Source organism: Leopardus geoffroyi, chromosome B2 (genome assembly GCF_018350155.1).
Source record: "Leopardus geoffroyi isolate Oge1 chromosome B2, O.geoffroyi_Oge1_pat1.0, whole genome shotgun sequence".
In the NCBI taxonomy this organism is placed as follows: domain Eukaryota; kingdom Metazoa; phylum Chordata; class Mammalia; order Carnivora; family Felidae; genus Leopardus; species Leopardus geoffroyi.
Genome location: NC_059332.1, coordinates 41,933,862 through 41,951,651, shown reverse-complemented (window position 1 = coordinate 41,951,651; position 17,790 = coordinate 41,933,862). Strand labels below are relative to the sequence as shown.

The 17,790-nt window shown below is 52.7% G+C and overlaps 1 long non-coding RNA gene across 1 annotated transcript; it reads left to right on the top strand.

Annotated features, from left to right (window-relative positions):
• Window positions 1-5,308: 5,308 nt before the first annotated feature.
• LOC123608431 lies at window positions 5,309-10,393 on the top strand. The gene is made up of 5 exons (XR_006717231.1): window positions 5,309-5,476; window positions 8,631-8,727; window positions 9,265-9,421; window positions 9,536-9,607; window positions 9,842-10,393. It is a non-coding gene; the product is annotated as an uncharacterized LOC123608431 (long non-coding RNA).
• The last annotated feature ends 7,397 nt before the right edge of the window (window positions 10,394-17,790 follow it).

The following is a 17,790-nucleotide window of genomic DNA, read 5'->3' as shown; positions in this document are numbered from 1 at the left end:
CTCCTTGAGGTTAGGAACTGTATCACCTCCAGCTCTGAGAACCGGAGCCTACTATCGAAGGCTCTGGCCAAACATCTTTCGAGTGAAAAACGAGTAAGTATCAATGGTTTTTAAACATCAGCGCCACACACAAAAGGAGCCCCAGATCTGAGTCGTGATATGCAGGTTGGGCCAAGACAGGCCCAAGCTCTTTCATTCAAAAGCTGGGTGACCTTGAGAAATAATCTGACCTTCCTGGCCTCCCTTCTGGCACAGATCCCACAGGCCAGTTAGTTAGTAAGCATCAGTTAGTGGTCTGCTGTGTGAGCGGCACTGGGGTTGGGGAGGGGCGGTCAGGGGGCCACATGAGAGAATTAGAAGACACGGTCTCTGCCTTCACAGAGCTCGCTCATGGTTGAACATACATCTGAAATAAAAGCAACAGTGAGTAGAAGTCAGGACAGGATAGACAGGCAGACCAAAGGTAGGAACGAGAGGATGATAAGAGCACGGTGGAAGTAATCCCAGGAGGTTTCCTAGAGGAGGTGAGCTCTGAATTGTAGACCCAGGACACTAGTCTCATTCCTCCATTCACCCATATCGGTTCCAACAGACATTGGCACAAGCCGGGCTTTGAGGATACAATGGTAAAACAAACAAACAAACAAACAAACAAACAAAACACTGCCTTTCCCACCAGTAGCTTACAGCCTCACTAGGAAGCTGGCCTCTAAACTCAGGTGACCACATAGCCTGAGATCTGACCTGACAGATATATAGACCACATGCCACAAACCGGAAGAGTGGGGAACGTCTCAGAAGGCTCAGTCTGGAAGAAATACCCACCAAACTCTGCTAGTAGAATCTGAGCTTCTAAGGGAGCAAGAGACACAGGACAGCAGGAACCTTATAAGGCAGGTAAACAAAGTTATTGAGGACCTGTTGTTTCTCTGGGTTCTTGGTGACCTCACCTTTGACCAACAATTTCCTGGCACTGGCTCCGGCTGCCAAGGGGGTGGGGGTAGAGGGGGAGGAAGAGGAGGGTAAACAGCAGGTGAGGCCAAAGGTGGCTTTGGAAGGCAAGGGGCACATTCCGAAAAGTCTCCCCAGCCTAGGCCGGCAGCAGGAGCCCAAAGTCCGATAGCGAACCCACACCTGCATTCCAGCCATCTGAAGAGCCATAAATACCTGAGAACCCACCAGAAAGGATGCTTCCAGCCGCCTGGGAGTTGCTCCCCTCCCCAACTCCACAGTCCAGCTCCTGTGCTCCCCAAACACCCCTTTCTCCGGGAGGCCTACTGGATTCAACAGAAGGAACCAAGGATTTCCACCTGGGAGTGACCTCTCCCTACTCCACCTCCTCATCTTCTCCCTTCTCCTTACTCTCCTTGGCCCAGACTGCCAGTAGGAGACCCCCCAGAGCCAGAAGCTGGGTTCCACGCCTGATCTGCCACCCACAAGCTCTGTGACCTCAGGCCAGTCACCGAACCTCACCAAACCTTGTCATCTGGAAAACAGGGATGCTGACAGGGAACACTGTCACAGGGCTTTTGGGAAGAATAAATGAGATAACGTACACGAAATAAAAGTAGGCATCATGATTCTAAAAGCTGGATGCTACTATAGTATCACCCACATGTGTAACTTACTGAGGAGGAAACAGGCCCAAAAGAGACATGAAAAGGTTAGGAAATAGGGTACTCTGTCTTCTTCCTCCTCCTCCTTCTATTACGCATCTTAGTCAACCTCGCCTTCCAAATATGGGCTCCTAAACTTTAGGGGGCACAGATCCCTCCGAGAAGGCAAAAGCAAATAACTTTCCCTCCCCCAGATACATTCATTGGCACATCCCCAAGCCCGCGTGAGTAATTTCAGACGTTCATTTGCCTCAGGTTGGAGATGTTTGCTCTGTGACAGACTAGAAAAAGAAACTGTCACGGTCCTGAAGCCATGCTTCCATGGTCACGGCCCCAAGGAAGCAGGAAACTACAAAGGGCAAATCCTAAACTTGGGGGAGCAAATCTCAGCCAAAGGGTCCCCCAAAGCCAGGCCTCAAGGCCCTGGGAAGGAAGTCCTGTCTGAGCCCTCCTCCAAACTGCTCCCATCCTCTCCCTACCCTCACCCATTCCCAATGCACAAAACCTCCCTAAGCTCGTTAATTCATCCTGGTCCTTGAAAGTCAAACAGAATCTTAGAGACGATCTGTACAAACCTCTTTATCTTTCCAGACGCGGAATATAAACAACAAAAGATATAGTGACTTGCTGGAAGTCACACGGATAATCAATACAGGAGCCAGGCTGAGGTAACCAGCTCAGTCCCACAAGTGTGCCCCGAGAACCTACCTTGTGTTCTCTGCCCTGCTGGCAGGGGTGGGACCACCAAGAGTTGATGAGCTGTGACTTGATTGGCCAGGCAAGCCTAAAATCCTTGGAATGAGAGCGCACACAGATTACCAAGCTCCTGACTATGTAAGAGAAGTTGCAAAATCCCTACAAGTTTAGCAAAGGCAGAGTCGGAACATTCGTTCGTTCATTCATTCATTTAACAAATACGTATTGAACCCCAAACGCTAGACATGAGCATGTGGTGGTAAATCACCCAGACGAGGTTCCTGCTCTCCTGGAATCCTAGAGAGGGAGAAAGACAAGAAACAAGGAAACAAATAAAATTAACTTAGAGAAACTAAAAAGTGACATAATTGTGGATGTAAGTGATATTGTCAAGAGGTGCTCAGGGGAAGCCTCTTGGAGGAGGTGATATTTGAGCCAAGTCCTAAAGGTGGGGAGGAGGCATCCATGCAAAGGGGTGGAGCCAGAATGTTCCGGAAGGAGGGAACAGCAAGTGCAAAGTCCCTAAGGCAGACATGAAACTGATACGTTCAAGGAACAGAGGGATCAGTGTGTACAGGAGGCGAGAAGGGCCTCGAGGAGGAAGGGGTGGTCAGGAGGCAGGTGAGGAAGGCAGGCTCGAGTGTGGAGGGTTTAGGCAGAGAGACAGCATGATCCCACGTGTTGTGTCAAAGCTTATCCTGGCTGCCGGGAGCAGCAAGAATCGGAGGCACCGGAGAGGAACAAGGAAGCCACAAAACCCAGGAGAGATGGTGGGAAGAGTGGACAAGTGACGGAAATATTTTTGAAGTCAAACAGGCCCCAGGATTGCTGATGGATTTGGATGTGGGGATAAAGCAAAAGCGGAGATCAAATACGAAAGCCAGGCTTTGGGCCTGAGCGACATGGGGGCGGCAGGACCATTTACAGGTATAGGAAAGTCACAGGTTACAAGGGAAGCCAAGGGTTACCAGTCATATTTCAGGAAAAAAGCTCAATGTCCTTTGCTCGCAAACCTGTTCCATTTAATGTGCTATATAACAGTGAGCCCACATGACAACAAAAGGTAGAGCCTTTTAAAGAATTCAAAGGAGGTTGTGACTGAGGATGGGGAAGAAGAGGCCTGGCTCTGAAAAATGGCCAAAATGGCCAGAAGTGTATCCATCACAAGTAGAATTTCAGAATTGTTTTCCTTCTGGGTTTTCCACACCGTGCGGCAGGCGGCCAGGCCTCCCCCTCGGGCCAAAGGAGAGGGGCAGTGGGGCTGGCAGGACAGCCTCATGCCTGGTGTTTGTGGTTCTTTAACTCTTGCTCGCCCTCTCAGCCCATTTTCGTGTTACACAAGTGCAATTATTTGGATTTGGGCACGGTTCTTTTTTATAAGCCAAGAGTTTCTTTTTACTGGAAAAAACTACCAGCTGGGATCAAATACGACACCACACTCTCGGTGCCACCTTCTGAGGGAGACACGGGCTTTAGACCCTGCCACCAGAGCTCCCCTTGGGAGCCTCCTGCGTTGCAGGGCGACGCTGACCGTCTCCCCTGTGCTGGTTCGTGCAGACCCCAGAGAAAGGCGACAGATTCCTCCTCTAGGGATTCTGGTTGGGAAACCCAGCCTCTTCCTCCACCTCTGTATCTTGTAAGGCCCCATTGAACCCCAAACCTAAGCCCGTGGGGTCTGGACCAGCCCATCTCAGCCCTGCCTCAGCTCTGCCTGAGGCCTCTGCTGACCCCGGCCACATCCTTCCTCTTTCTACCCCACCCCAGTTCCTCCACATGGTCCTTGTCTACTTCTGACTGGCGTTGTCAGATGGTCTTCCTCATGTGCCACTCTAGCACTAGGCCACCTCCTCCAGAAAGCCCCCAGGGGTTAAGGCTGATGCCATCATCAACCTGGCCATACAGTTTCTGGCCTTTTTTCCCCCTCTCTGCTGTGTACACAGATGTGTGATCATCCTGGAGTGTATGTGTGTGTGTGTGTGTGTGTGTGTGTGTGTGTGTCTGTGTGTCTGTGTCTGTGTGTGTGTGTCTGTGTGTGTGTCTGTGTGTGTGTGTGTCTGTGTGTGTGTCTGTGTGTGTGTGTGTGTGTGTGTGTGTGTGTGTACAGGCCTGGATGAGTATGTCCCCCACTCAGAATGGGGGATTCTTAAGGGGTCTCTGAGTGACCGATGGATACCCCTCTATCCTCTTCTGCAGGAATACCCCCACCACCACCACCACCCCCGCCCCATAGGAGCCTGTTCCTGGTCACTGTCCTGCCTTCCTACTCTCCCTGGTTTCCACCTCAAGTCCCTTCCATCAAATATTTACTGAGTGCGTGCCCAAGAGATGCCAGGATCACACCAGGGAAGAAGGTAGACAAGGCCCCAGCTCTCGTGGAACTGTTATCCAGGTGGGGGGGACAGATTATAAACAGAGACATTGATGGGTGAGTGGGGATAAGTGATAGAGGCAGAGAGAACAGGTCCCTCCAACAGGGTAAGTGCTAGTCACTCCCCCCATAAGATGAGCACCTACTATGTGTTGGGTGCTGTTCCAGGGACTTAAGAGATACATCAGTGAACGAAACAGACGGAGATACTTGCCCTCGTGGAGCTTAAATTCTAGTTGGCTGCGGGGAGACCGACAACACATAGCGCACATAACAAGTAAGTGCGTTTTATAATGTGAGAGCATTAGGAAGGGATCAACGTTTAGGCAAAAGGGTAAGGTAAGAGATGGGGGGTGGGGTGGGTGATGTTGCCATTTTAAACAGGTGGCTCAGGAGAGGATTCATTTTGCAGGTGCTGTTTGAGCAAAACCCTGAAAGACGGTGAGGGAGTAAGTCCTGTAGATATCTGGAGAAAAACATTCCAGGCAGAGGAGAAAGGTTGTGCAGAGGTCCTGGTGCAGGAGCAGGCTGGATCTGATTGAAGGACAGTAAGGAGGCCAGTGGGGTTAAAGCAATGGAAGGGGAGGAGCTGGAAATGGAAATCAGAGAGGCAGCCAGTCCTGGAAGGGATCATGGAGGTGCTTGAGGGCCACGTGAGGGCTTTACTCTGAGGGAAATGAGGAGCTGCCGCAGGGATTTGAGCTCCAAAGTGACAAGATCCGAACCACCCTTTCCTCGCTAAAGGATGTAATTGTAGAAAGTGATGGTGGAGGAGGCTGCTGCTTGAGGCCACGAGGTGAGTGGGTCTCTCCAAGGAAGAGCATCTAAGCCAGGGTCTGAGGGACAGAGAATGGATATCCTCCCTTCCCCCCGCTTCCTCAGTCTGTCAACCCGAGAAAGCCTTCTGCTGTCGAACTGCACCTCTCTCTTCTCCCTTCACCCCTCCTTTCTGCTCCTCATCCTCTCTCCCTCCTTCCCTCTTTCCTCCCCCGCCCCCTCGCTGACCCTCCCTCTCTCCTCATCTCCCTCCTTCTTCTCCTCACCTCTTTTTATCTTTGGCCTCACCCCATGGGGATGAGGGCTTCCCCCTTCCCAGAGTTCTTAAGAAACAGTTGGAAAAAAGCACTCGGAAAGGCTGCCACAGGCCCTTGGCGGGAGGGAGGGTGGCAGATTACAGTGTCTGGTCGTGGCTGCTCACCCTGTAATCAGGAGGGTGTCTCAGGTGGACGGAGACCCTGGGGCATGCCCTGCCAGGCCGAGACTTCCCATCCCCAGTCTGCTCCTCCCCAAACCCGGGATGCTGTCTATGCCCCACACTGTCTCATCCTGTGGCCCAGGCCTTAGGATCAAGCGGCGGGTCAAGGCTGTGGCGTTTCTGACACCGACCGTCTAAGGGCAGGGGCAGGGCAGGGCAGGGCGCCGCTGAGTTCTGGTTCCACAGGGGCGGGGAAAACTCTCTCCCATTAAGAGCAACCCTAACCCTATACCTCAGGGGGAGCAGGGACAGCTTGGTACAGTTCCGCCTCTGTCCCCCTAGAGGACCGCTTGGGCGGCCAGTGGATCAAAGATGCAGGGGGAAAGGAGAGCCCCACCACAGAGGCCCAGCCTCGAAGCTCTGACTGGGTGTCCTCTAGGAATGGAGACTCACAGAGTGAGCCTCCCAGGAACAGGCCCAGCTCTTCTCGGCTATCATGTGCCACGCGTGGCTGTGGCCTCCAGCACCTGAGTCATCTGTGACTCATCGGCCTCTGCCCTCGGTCCCAAGAGGGTTGGGCCGGGTGGCCTTGGCATGGGGATGGTATGTATAAGACCTGTCCAGTGTCCCTGGTACAGGCCTGTCCCTGCCCTCCCTGCCCCGAGACAGAGATAGCCAGACCTCTCACGGAAGACCCCCATCTGCTCACAGAGGGCCCAGAGCAGCTTGTACTGGACCCCTTCCGCCTTCACACGCACACACACACACACACACACACACACGGTCACAGTGCCTTCCCACTCACGCATGTGCTGAGTGGACCCACATCCCCCAGAGTCTCCATCTAGCCCAGAGCACATGCCTGGGAGTTAGGGTCTGCAGTTACTTCCTTATATGACCTCAGGAAGCATTCATTCCCTTTTTTAGGCCTCAGTTTCCTCCTCTGATCTGGGGCTCACAGACCTCCAACATCCCTTCTAGCCCTAAATCTAAGGAGGGATTTAATGAAGTGGTTTCAGACCTGTAGTCAGCCAGTGATGGGGAGAGCTAGCAGGGTGATGGTGGGTATGGCCGAGGGAAAGGACTCTTCCCTGGCATTCTCCAGACCATACCGCTCCTAAGGCTACAGGCAAACACTGCAGGGAAAAGGATAGTAATGCCCTGCTATACTCTTTGTCAAACCAGCCAGCTCAGAGCCTCCAGGGCCCTGCTGTAGCCACCATCCTAAGGAGAAGGATCAAGGAGATAGACTTCCACAGGCCTCCCCCTCAAAATGGGCTTCCCTAAGGGCAGGGATGTGTCTCCCCCTCAGACTGGGGCTCCCTGAGGGCAGGGCTGTCTCCCCTCAGACTGAGGCTCCTTGAAGGCAGGGCTGTCTCCCCTCAGACTGGGGCTCCCTGAGGGCAGGGCTGTGTCTCCTCCTTCAGACTAGGGCTCCTTGAAGGCAGGGCTGTGTCTCCCCCTCAGACTGGGGCTCCCTGAGGGAAGGACTGTATCCCCTCCCTCAGACTGGTGGCCTGAGACAAGATGGTTCTCTCCCTCCAACTGAAAGCCCACAGGTTAAGAGCTTTTGGTTTTACCTTTTTTTTTTTTTTTTTTCCCCAAACCAAATCTTCCCCTCCTTGACTGAGCCTGACCCAACTCCAGGGTCTATTCCCATTCTGCCTGTTTTACCCTAGGTGAGTTGGACCCCAGGATGACAGCACCCGCAGAGATCGAGGCAAGCAGGGATATAACATCCTAGCAATCTGCCAGGTCTTTCCCAACTTCCTCCTGTTTCATCCTCAAATTCTCCCCCAGAATATGGTTTACACCTGGATATTATTCCCCAGAGGAAAGACAGAGCCGTGAGTTTCAGAAAGCCAGAGATTTGTCAGCACAGCAGAGGGTCCCCAGGCCCTCACCCTCTCTGTCCTGTCCACCCACCCAGACCCCACCACCCCTGAAGGAGGCCCCTCCCCCAGTCCCCAGGAAGGGGTTAATGAGTGTTAGGCCTGGTAGGGTGGAGGGAAGTTGGGAAAGCTAGGGAGGGAGCGGTGTTTCTCCATTTGGCCAGAGCTTCGGTTTCCCAATACAGTATTACTGTTGGGCAGAGACAGGCAGCTGGGCAGGCTGAGGATCCCAGTACCTTCTGTGGCATTGGCCAGGGGACCAGATCAGGCCCCTGAGGGCTCTCAGCCGGGAGATGACCTGGTCTCTGGGGAGCATGGGTCTGGGCCCACAGACGCCAGCAGGACGACGGCCGCCCAGGAGAGTGAAAGAGAGCCCAGAGAGGGGGTGGCCAGCCAATCTGGCACCCAGGAGGTGGAAAAGTAGCAGACACCCACTTCAGGGTCTCCAACTGCCCTTGCCACCTTCTGTCACAATACCCTCTAAGGTACTGTCTTCCCGACATTTTGTTTTACCATAACCCACGTGAAAAAATACATCCTACACTGCGACCCCTGAACACATACGAACACACATATTTCAAGAGTTTCAACAAACAATATCTATCCTTACTGCGTGCAAGCCTGTCTGCATTTTTTTTTATTCTTTTTTCTTAAATTTATTTATTTTGAAAGGAGGGGGGGGGTACGGGGGAGGGGCAGAGAGAGAAGGAGAGAGAGAGAATCCCAAGCAGATTCTGTGCTGTCAACACAGAGCCCAATGTGGGGCTCAGTCTCATGAAACTCAAAATCATGACCTGAGCCGAAATCAAGAGCCAGATGCTTAACCTACTGAGCCACACAGGTGCCCCTCTGTTCTCTTTCAGATTTAAGAAAAAGCATAATACTGGTTGCAAACCACTAAAATGACCTCATGTCCCACTGACAGGTCACAGTTTGCAGTTTGGAAAACACTACTCCAAGGTCAGCAGGCTAGATACCTTGCCATCGTACCTGTAGAGACATTGAAGCCCTAAGAGGAACCCGAGCCTGCCCAAGGTCGCAGGGCTGCTCTGTGACCTGGCCCCAGCCAGAGCTCAGTAGGCTCCCACGGCAGAATTTCCACTGTAAGCTTCCAGATCCCGGGGATTTCTTGAGACCACTGCCTGAAAAAACAAGGCCGGGGGAGAGGATTACCACTGGCGGACCATCAGAAGAGAGGAGATGGAGGTTTGCTGAGTAACGGGCTCTGCCAGGACTCCCCCAGGCCCCAGCACTCAAGACTCTATTGAGCCTACAGAAAGGGTCAGGCCTGGGGGTCAGTTTCAGTTCCTCCAGAGAATGGTCCCGATCACGATGGGGAGGAGAAACAGAGGCTCCCGCTCTGATGGGGCCGGGGGGCGGGGGGGCGGGGAGTGGTGACACAAAGCCCCTCCCTCTCAGGGAGCCCCTAGTCTGAGGAGGGAGACTCTGCCTCTGCCCTCAGACAGCTCCTGATTTGTTTCACATGGCTTTCTGCAGGCAGACATTATGGACATCCCCAGAACAGGGACCCAAATGCAGTGTCTACACTGGGAACCTCACTGGCAAAGCCACAAGAAGGATGAGGAGGAAGGAGAGAAACATCAAAGCACCCGAAGGAATCACCTAGGGGGAAGTTTCCAGCCACTCCTTTCAGGTAGGGTTGCCAGACTAAGTACAGGATGTTCAGTTGGACTTGAATTTCAGACAATGAAGATTTAACTGAGCGTCCTGTGTTTTTATTTGCTGTGTCGGGCAACCCCACGTCCAGGACTGACGTGGCATGAAAGGGCCAGGCTGACCAGTAGGACTAACGGACAGCAGGAGAAGCTGAGGTCTCCGGGTACCCGGTACTGTTCGGCGGGAGGGGGGGTGGGGCAGAAACGAGAGTCCCTTGGAACCTTCTCAGCCGCCAGCAGGCAGCCCTCAGACCCGTAAACACCCCCAGCTTGAGTAGCCGCCTCCCCTCCCTCCCTCAGAAGTGTGGCAGGGACACAGAAAGCCAGGAGGAGCCTTTGGAGTAGGCATGTGGTGATGGGCCAGGGAGCAAATTGTTTCCTTCGTTCCTTCTCGGCAGCTGCACCAGGCCGGTTGAGATAAGAGAGTCTTCGGGGAAACTTCCTTTTAGGCACAAACCAACGGCTGGGCCAGGCACACCACCGGCATCTGTGGGCAGTTTCTCTGAAGTCATGGGGCCTGGGGGAGGGTTTTACCAGCATCAAGCTGAGCTCTCCCCCCCGCCCCCCCCACCCCGCTCATGTCTCTTCTGCCCTCCTTCCTCCCTGCAGCCCCCAACACGCCTCCCTCCCCCACAGTTTGGGCTTTTAGTATGGCCGCTAGAGTTGGGCAGTGCCAAGGGTGTGGCTGAAGCAGCCACAGCCAGAAGGAAAGGGGGTGAGCCCACTGGCCTCACCAGGAAGGCATGCCCTGATGCTCTCATAACCTCTGCGGGCACAAACATCCCCTCTCCCAGGCCCGGGAGCAGAGCTAAGGGCTGGGTCCCAGGCCCTGCTTGTCCCCCGTTACTAAGAGGAAAGGAAAAGCTGTTTCTGTCTTCCCTTGTGGGTTTCTACACGGGCTGTTTCCACATTCCATACGGACCAAGGGAATAAATCATCTGAAATGCTGAGCCTCGTTGGGTTCTGTAGATGAGCCTCAAGGAAGCAAGGCCAGAAGTTGCACCCCTTCCTCGGGGAGCACCCGGGCTGATGACGGAGAATCTGTCCCACCCCTTCGGGACCCTGACAGAGCGGTGTGATTCATGTTCATTCTTTCATTCAACAAGTACTATATTTATTGAGCCCCCCCTTAAGTGGTAATCACTTTATATTCCCTTATCTAACTTAATCCACATGAACACCTGGGAGAAAGGTAGTATCGTGCCCATTCCACAGGTAGAGACAATGAGGCCCAGAGAGGTCAATGACTTGCCCGGGGTCAGAGAGCCAGAAAATGCTACTGATGGGAAAAGCAGAGCCAGGCTCTGTTGGATCCCAATGCTCTCTTTCCACCACCCTGTGCCCAGTCACGATAGTGACAACTGACGACCTTTTCTGGGCACTCACAACATGCCAGTCACTCACCCTTCCCCCAGGGATCACATTTCTCTGATCCTTAGGTGTAATGGTACCGGTTTTTGTTTTTTAATTTTTATTTAATGTTTATTTATTTTTGAGACAGAGCATGAATGGGAGAGGGTCAGAGAGAGAGGAGACACAGAATCCAAAGCAGGCTCCAGGCTCTGAGCTGTCAGCACAGAGCCCGACATGGGGCTCGAACTCACGAACCGCGAGATCATGACCTGGGCCGAAGTCGGAAGCCCAACCGACTGAGCCACCCAGGCGCCCCAAGTCATGGTACCTATTTAACAGACAACGACTAAGGCTCAAAAAGGTAATTTTGCCCTGTGACACGATTTAGAGGCTGTCAGAGTTGGAGCTATGTTTTAGGTTTGGGTTTTGGACAGCGGGGACGCAGAATTAGCAGCTGGGATTTGAACCCAGGCGGTCAGGCCAGGCAGGACCAGAAGTGACCAGGCGTTATCAATTCTGTGGCTGCCAGATAGAGGGTTATTAATATCCATGAGGTGACTATTGCAGAATAGTCAGTCGCTCCCACAGGACAGCTCTGGGTCACAGAATTAGAGCCAGGTCAGCATCCCCCCCACCTCCACCCCCCAGCCCCACAGGGGCTCATCCTGAGAAGCCAGATCCCTCAGCTGGGCCTCACAGCCCCTGCCCTGGGAGCCCTTACCCAACCAGGCGGCCGCCCCGTGACTGGGAGGGGTGACCCCTGTCACACTTGCATGTGTGCGAGCCTGTGGATGTGCTTGTGTGGAGGAAGACCTGTCTAGCCCTGGGTGAGAGGATGCCTCGAGGGTGTCCTGCCAGAGGAAGGCCTTTCCCCACCGATCCTAGCCTCAGCACGCCCTAAATGCAGGCCCAGCCACCCTCTCCCTTTCTCAAGCCGGATGAAGGGGAGTAAGGCTAGATTCGCTGGGAGGGAAGCCTAAGGGAAGGGAGCAGAGGGAACTAGAGTGGGGATGCAGGTTCCTTTGTCAGAGGCAAAAAGAGCCTCGAACCCTCTCCCTGAATATTTCCCCAGAAGACATCCTCCTGCGGCCTCCTTGGGAAATGGAAGCTTCCAGCTCTGAGAGTCCCAGGGAAAGCCTTCCTCTCCCTGCCCCAATCCCAGAGATCTTTCCCCATACCTGTACCACCAACCTTGTCCCCCAAAGATCCTGGAACAACAGGACTGTAATCTTGGGGTGCTTCTGAGATGGACCCCCGAGAGCCTCCTCCACTGTGGACCCCTCAGACGTAAGCTGGGAACGGTTTGAGAGCGGCCGGCCCAGGCAGCCCCGCCTCAGGCCTCCAGGTTTTCTGCCCAAAGCCCAGCTGTGGAGAGAAGGGTGGACACAAGGCATCCTCTTGCAGACTGGAGGCTCTTGGTGTGTTTGGGGGGACAGGGCGAGAATGGCCTTGTGCTCTGGTCCTGTTCATTGGCTCATTAATTTCTCAAATACTGATGGCATGCCCACCTTGTGCCTGGCCCTGGGTTCAGAGCCACAGGGCATCATCCCTGGCCAGGAGGTCTCTCTCCACACCCTCCCTCCCCTCAGGACAACCCAGCTTCCCCACTCCTGGGCTCTGGGCTGAATCTGCCCTGGCTTGCCTCACTCCTCAGTGAGAGAGGAAGGCCCTAAACTTAACAAAGATCGGTATAAACCCCAGCTATGGGATTTCAGTTTAAAATTTTAAAAGTGAGGAGGGAGGAAAACAACCAAATTATACCAAAGGAGGAACTCAGAGAAGAAAAGGGCATTGACGTGGGGACTAGACATAACAGCATAATTAGAAAGACCGGCTTTGAACACAACCTTGAGCACTATATTAGCTTTCACACATCAACACCACCTCACAATGCTGGTGTGATTGTCCCCATCTTAGAGAAGAGAAAGTTAAGGCCCGGAGAAGAAATTTAGCCAGTGGCAGACACAGGATTCTAACCAAGATCTGTCCAAAGTCTTGGTGGGGCTCAGGGCAACCCAGATGGGCTCTGCAGAGGCACCAGGCAGGGCCTCACAGACCATCACTCCGTTGCCTCAAGAGACTTCCAGTCCTACGATGATGGCATAGCTGTAAACAGGGTGGGGAACAGGGACGCTGTCTCCCTGCAGCCTGAGGAGGTGGCGAATGGGGTTCTCAGACCTCCCCAGCAGAGGAGACGAGCGGGGCCCCAGGAGGAGGACACATGCTGGCTTCTGTCCCACTTGGAGCCAGACCCAGAGGCTGACAGGGGATGTGTGTCAGGGCCCAGGCTGGTGAGCTATGCTCGCCTCTTAACAAATGGGAAGAGAAGCCTTGCGGGACTGTAAATGTGTGTTGGGAGAAGAGAGAAGGAGAAGGGTGCAGGCCCCGAAAAGAGCTCCTCAGACACGGATACCCGGTGATTCCAAACATCTACCAGGCCAGATGAAGGCAAGGGAGTGCCTTCTTGAGAGTGGTTTCCATCTCAATCGACAACGAAACGTCTACTGGAAGGGCTTCTGTCTCCTCCCTCAGACCGGAAGCTCTGTGAGGACAGGGCGCAACCTGAGGGCAAGGGCCATGTCACCCCCTCAGACTGGGAGCTACCTGAGGGCAGTACTTCACTTCTTTCATTAATAGGCTACCCCCCTTCCACCCCGCCACCATCAAAGGCAAATACAACCGGGGCACCCGGATGGCTCAGTCGGTTGAGTGTCCAACTCTTGATTTTACCTCAGGTCATGATCTCACAGTCTCGTGAGTTTGAGCCCGGGTCTGGTTCTGCACTGACAGCACGGAGCCTGCTTGGGATTCTCTCTCTCTCTCTCTCTCTCTCTCTCTCTCCCTGCACCTCCCCCATTTGTGCTCTCCCTCCCTCCCTTCCTCTCTCTCTGTCTCAAAATAAATAAATAAACTTTCAAAAAAAAAAAAAGGCAAAAACGACCTTTTAAAATCTGTTTCAGATCTCAGCCCTCTTGTCCTGAGGAGACCCAGGCCCCGCCCTCCTTCCATAGGCTCCAAGGCCTGATGGTTCCTTTGCCGTTGAACGACTGCTCCCCGCCGTTCGAGCTCTTCCCCCTTCCGATTGGCTTCCATCCCTTCCTCTGCAGATGTTCAGCCAGGTCCTATCTTTGCCTTGCATTTTCCCTTTCCAGGCAGATTATAAATATTATAAATATTTACTGATCCCTTCCCTCCCCTCTCCTATTTCCCGAGTCCTGATGGATGATGTCCCGTGGATGTGGCTGAGTTGTCTCTCTCCCAACAATTCTGAGTCCAGCCCTGCAGGGCCTCTCAAGGATCACCTCCTCCACCCCCCATCTCTAGGCTGGTGTTATGCTAAAGCCACTCCTAGTGAAAGAGAGGTCATTCTATACCAGGCACAGCACATATGCCTGGTATTCCATAAATGCTTGAGGATGGGAGGGAGAAAGGAGGGAAGGGAAGGAAAAGATGCCGCAGGTTTTTCCTTCAAATTCCTCATGCTTCTCTCTCAGACTGTTCTTCTTATCCTCTAGCCTCTCCCCTCATGCTGTAGATGAGGCCCACTTTCTCCCGGTGAGATCTCATTAGAACTGACTTGCTCTCCTCACCCCCAACATTGGACAATACTTTGTCCTGCCTGGGGCAGCACTTGTCCTGACTCTTCCCACCAGGCTTCCTACCAGGGCAGACCCCTGGTCTCTGATTCTGTTATATCTACATCCCTCCTTTCTTGAACCTCGCTCTACCCCCTGAGACCATCACACATACCAATAAAACCCTATGGAGAGGAACGGACAAAGGTCCAAGCACTAGGATGTGATGGTTTAGTTGGATGATTTATAATCGCTAGGTAACACCCATCCCAAAACTTCACAGCTTGAAACAGCAACAGTCCATGTATTTGTTCACAACTGTGTACATTTGGGCAACAGATGGTTGTTGGCAAGAGCAGCTCCCTTAAGCCTAGAGAATCCAAAATGACCTCGCTCATATGTCTGGTGCCTCAGCCTGGGGTGGTTGGAATAGCTGGGAAGCATTCCTGCCTCAGCCTCTCTCTGTCTCTCTGCATGGCCTTTCTCTCCAACATGGTAGTTGGGCTTCCTTACAACATGGCAGCTGCCTTCCAAGAGGACAAAATGGAAACTGTAATGTCCCTGAAAGTCTAGGGCTAAAAGTCCAAGAACAGCTCTTTCGGCACATCCTCCTGGTCAAAGCGAGTCATACGGCCAGCCCAGATTCAAAGGAGGAAAATAGACTCTACTTCTTGATGGGAGGAGCGACACGTGTGCACAGGCATGGGAAGAACAGTTGGCAGCCATGTTGGCACACAGGCCACCAAAATGGTCTTAACAGGAAACTGATGCAGAATCACCAAGGTCTGTATAAATCTACCCAGCTTCCTTGCAGGAGGGAAGTGGGTAGGCTGGAGGTTCCTCGGAGAAGCAAGTACTCCAAAGGCCTTTGGGACTATGGCCAGGGTCTGTCACTGCTTAGGAAAAAGGAGAAGGGACTCAGGCTGGGCAGATCAGAGTTGAGAAGGAGCAGTGTATGTGTCCAGGGAAAAAAGTGGTCAGGCCAGAGGGGAGGGTGTGAATCCCGAGGGGGAGATGAGCAGGGATAGCTTGGCACTGGGCCTTCCTCTGGGGTGGGGGATGAGCAGGTCTTATACAACCAGGGGATGCAGTATTTTCATTTTATCCCTCTTTTCCCCATAGTCTATTTAAAGACTGCTTCTCTCCTCCAAGGCTGCATGTTGCAATTTCTTTCGTGCTTAGGTTTCGGATCTTCCAATGACAAGCCCCAGCCCCTAGAGACATCTCTTGCCTTGCCTTGCCTTACCACACTTGGGGAACTCTGGATTTCAGCCTGGGTTTGGCCACCACCACATCCTCCCCCTGTCCCACTTTTCTTCTGGCTGTTTGTATTCAGTCTAGACGATTCATTTTTATTTGTTGATGCTCTGCCTTAGCCTGGGGCAACCATGGTGTGGTGGAAAGAGCACTAGAATTGGAGTCAGGAAAGCTGGTTTAAATTCTGGCTTGACCATTTACTGGCTGTGCATAAATTCGGGCATGTTATTTACCTTCTCTGAGCCTCCTGCTTCCCATCTGCCAAGCAGAAATAATGAGCCCCATCTCCAGGGTGGCTAAAAGGAGGAAACAGTGCCTGGCATTGACCAACAGGCCTTTGTCCCTAATCCCTACCATCTACTCTGAGTCCCCTCCTTGCCCAGCCCTGTTCACATCTCTACCTGTCAGCCCCTCCACCAACCACCCCCACCATTGCTGGCCTCACTCACCTCCACAGCCTTGGTATGAAACCCTCAGTCACCAGGCCTCAGTTTTGCAGTCACTTGAAAAACGTGAACTGAGGATGAATTATGTTCCAGGCACTGTTCTAGGTGCTGGAGGTACAATGATGAACAAAACAGACAAAAGTCTCTGCCCTCGAGTGGCCTGCATTCCAGTGGGAGTGGCGGGGGGTCAGGGGGGAGGCAGACAAAAGAGAAAGTAAATTTTAGAGCCATGTGGTCCAAAATGGTAGCCACTAGCCACATGTGTATATTGAGCCCTTGAAATGTGGCTGTTCCCAACTGAGGTGTGTGATAAGAACAAAATACACGGCAGATTCGGAGATTTTGTACCACACAAAAGTGAAATCTCTCCTTAATAATTTTTATATTGATTAAATGTTGGAATGATATTTTTAGATATGTTGGGGTTAAGTAAAATATATTATTAAAATTAATTTCTCCTGGGGGTGCCTGTGGCTCAGTCAGTTGAGTGTCTGACTCTTGATTTCGGCTCAGGACATGACCTCATGGGTTCGAGCCCCACATCGGGCTCTAAGCTGACAGTGCAGAGCCTGCTTAGGATTCTCTCTGCCCCTCCCCTGCTCTCTCTCTCTCTCTCTCTCCCTCTCTCTCTCAAAAAATAAATGCCCTAAAAAAGGGTTTTTTTTTTTTAATTAATTTCACCTGTTTCTTTTTAACTTTTTAAATCTGGCTCCTAGAAAATTTCAAATTACACATATGGCTCACGTTACAGTTCTACTAGACCTCTCAATTCTAGAGTAAGCGAGAAGATGGCACACGCCGTGAGAAAAAAGAAGGGATGGTGAAAAGGAGCATCCAAGTGCAGAGTGAGGAAGGGGTGTTGATTGTAAACGCAGTGGTCAAGGTAGCCTCACTGAAAAGGTAACAAGACTGAAAGTAAGAGAGCCACAAGTTGCCCCATCTAGGAGAAGAGTGCTCCAAGAAAAGGGGACAGCCTGTGCAAAGGCCCTGAGGTGGGAGAGCGCCTGCAGTCTGAGGAACAGAGAGGCCAGTGTAGTTGAGCTGAGTGACCAAGGCAGATCAGAAGTCATAGAGGCAGGGAGGTAGAGGCTGCCCGGAGAGTACAGGGCCTTTTCAGGCTGTTGTGTAAACTTTTGTTTTTTCCTCTGAGTAAAATAGAGTCTCTGCAGAGTTTTGAGCCAAATGGTGACATGATTTGGCTCACAGTTTAACAGGCTCACTTTGGCTGTTGTGTGAGAATCAACTTAAGGGGGGGGGGGGCGGTGGCGAGAGGAGAATTGGGAGGCCAGTTTAGAAGGCTCCAGCAAATATTCACTTGGGATGACAAGAGCCTCTATCTCATGGGGCTATGGTGTGGATTCTGTGTTAACCAATGGAAAAGCCGACAGGTGTGATGCGTGGCTGCTAGACCTAAAGCTCTGTGGGTCAGGGGCCTTGCCTTCTGTCTTCCTCACAATGTAGCCAGGAGAGGCAGAAGTCACCACCACCCCCTCAGCACCTCCCCCTGGAGGGGTGCAACAGCCTCCTTCGGGCCTTCCTGCCTCCTGCCTGACCCACTGCTGGGGTGCTCCTTTTAAAACCCCTCAAATGCTGCTCATCCCCGACAGGCCAGAGCCTCTTGGCATTGCAGACTCCCTGCGAGCTAACCCTGCCCCTCTCCTGCCAATATCCCTCACCCCTATGCACCTGAGTCCCCCCCTAATACCTTGGCTCATA